We start from the raw sequence: 3,181 nt of genomic DNA on the forward strand, positions 1-3,181 counted from the left end.
AACCTAACCTAACCTAACCTAACCTAACCTAACCTAACCTAACCTAACCTAACCTAACCTAACCTAACCTAACCTAACCTAACCTAACCTAACCTAACCTAACCTAACCTAACCTAACCTAACCTAACCTAACCTAACCTAACCTAACCTAACCTAACCTAACCTAACCTAACCTAACCTAACCTAACCTAACCTAACCTAACCTAACCTAACCTAACCTAACCTAACCTAACCTAACCTAACCTAACCTAACCTAACCTAACCTAACCTAACCTAACCTAACCTAACCTAACCTAACCTAACCTAACCTAACCTAACCTAACCTAACCTAACCTAACCTAACCTAACCTAACCTAACCTAACCTAACCTAACCTAACCTAACCTAACCTAACCTAACCTAACCTAACCTAACCTAACCTAACCTAACCTAACCTAACCTAACCTAACCTAACCTAACCTAACCTAACCTAACCTAACCTAACCTAACCTAACCTAACCTAACCTAACCTAACCTAACCTAACCTAACCTAACCTAACCTAACCTAACCTAACCTAACCTAACCTAACCTAACCTAACCTAACCTAACCTAACCTAACCTAACCTAACCTAACCTAACCTAACCTAACCTAACCTAACCTAACCTAACCTAACCTAACCTAACCTAACCTAACCTAACCTAACCTAACCTAACCTAACCTAACCTAACCTAACCTAACCTAACCTAACCTAACCTAACCTAACCTAACCTAACCTAACCTAACCTAACCTAACCTAACCTAACCTAACCTAACCTAACCTAACCTAACCTAACCTAACCTAACCTAACCTAACCTAACCTAACCTAACCTAACCTAACCTAACCTAACCTAACCTAACCTAACCTAACCTAACCTAACCTAACCTAACCTAACCTAACCTAACCTAACCTAACCTAACCTAACCTAACCTAACCTAACCTAACCTAACCTAACCTAACCTAACCTAACCTAACCTAACCTAACCTAACCTAACCTAACCTAACCTAACCTAACCTAACCTAACCTAACCTAACCTAACCTAACCTAACCTAACCTAACCTAACCTAACCTAACCTAACCTAACCTAACCTAACCTAACCTAACCTAACCTAACCTAACCTAACCTAACCTAACCTAACCTAACCTAACCTAACCTAACCTAACCTAACCTAACCTAACCTAACCTAACCTAACCTAACCTAACCTAACCTAACCTAACCTAACCTAACCTAACCTAACCTAACCTAACCTAACCTAACCTAACCTAACCTAACCTAACCTAACCTAACCTAACCTAACCTAACCTAACCTAACCTAACCTAACCTAACCTAACCTAACCTAACCTAACCTAACCTAACCTAACCTAACCTAACCTAACCTAACCTAACCTAACCTAACCTAACCTAACCTAACCTAACCTAACCTAACCTAACCTAACCTAACCTAACCTAACCTAACCTAACCTAACCTAACCTAACCTAACCTAACCTAACCTAACCTAACCTAACCTAACCTAACCTAACCTAACCTAACCTAACCTAACCTAACCTAACCTAACCTAACCTAACCTAACCTAACCTAACCTAACCTAACCTAACCTAACCTAACCTAACCTAACCTAACCTAACCTAACCTAACCTAACCTAACCTAACCTAACCTAACCTAACCTAACCTAACCTAACCTAACCTAACCTAACCTAACCTAACCTAACCTAACCTAACCTAACCTAACCTAACCTAACCTAACCTAACCTAACCTAACCTAACCTAACCTAACCTAACCTAACCTAACCTAACCTAACCTAACCTAACCTAACCTAACCTAACCTAACCTAACCTAACCTAACCTAACCTAACCTAACCTAACCTAACCTAACCTAACCTAACCTAACCTAACCTAACCTAACCTAACCTAACCTAACCTAACCTAACCTAACCTAACCTAACCTAACCTAACCTAACCTAACCTAACCTAACCTAACCTAACCTAACCTAACCTAACCTAACCTAACCTAACCTAACCTAACCTAACCTAACCTAACCTAACCTAACCTAACCTAACCTAACCTAACCTAACCTAACCTAACCTAACCTAACCTAACCTAACCTAACCTAACCTAACCTAACCTAACCTAACCTAACCTAACCTAACCTAACCTAACCTAACCTAACCTAACCTAACCTAACCTAACCTAACCTAACCTAACCTAACCTAACCTAACCTAACCTAACCTAACCTAACCTAACCTAACCTAACCTAACCTAACCTAACCTAACCTAACCTAACCTAACCTAACCTAACCTAACCTAACCTAACCTAACCTAACCTAACCTAACCTAACCTAACCTAACCTAACCTAACCTAACCTAACCTAACCTAACCTAACCTAACCTAACCTAACCTAACCTAACCTAACCTAACCTAACCTAACCTAACCTAACCTAACCTAACCTAACCTAACCTAACCTAACCTAACCTAACCTAACCTAACCTAACCTAACCTAACCTAACCTAACCTAACCTAACCTAACCTAACCTAACCTAACCTAACCTAACCTAACCTAACCTAACCTAACCTAACCTAACCTAACCTAACCTAACCTAACCTAACCTAACCTAACCTAACCTAACCTAACCTAACCTAACCTAACCTAACCTAACCTAACCTAACCTAACCTAACCTAACCTAACCTAACCTAACCTAACCTAACCTAACCTAACCTAACCTAACCTAACCTAACCTAACCTAACCTAACCTAACCTAACCTAACCTAACCTAACCTAACCTAACCTAACCTAACCTAACCTAACCTAACCTAACCTAACCTAACCTAACCTAACCTAACCTAACCTAACCTAACCTAACCTAACCTAACCTAACCTAACCTAACCTAACCTAACCTAACCTAACCTAACCTAACCTAACCTAACCTAACCTAACCTAACCTAACCTAACCTAACCTAACCTAACCTAACCTAACCTAACCTAACCTAACCTAACCTAACCTAACCTAACCTAACCTAACCTAACCTAACCTAACCTAACCTAACCTAACCTAACCTAACCTAACCTAACCTAACCTAACCTAACCTAACCTAACCTAACCTAACCTAACCTAACCTAACCTAACCTAACCTAACCTAACCTAACCTAACCTA

This window comes from Ooceraea biroi, unplaced genomic scaffold, assembly GCF_003672135.1.
Source record: "Ooceraea biroi isolate clonal line C1 unplaced genomic scaffold, Obir_v5.4 UnassembledTig82, whole genome shotgun sequence".
Taxonomy (NCBI): Eukaryota; Metazoa; Arthropoda; class Insecta; order Hymenoptera; family Formicidae; genus Ooceraea; species Ooceraea biroi.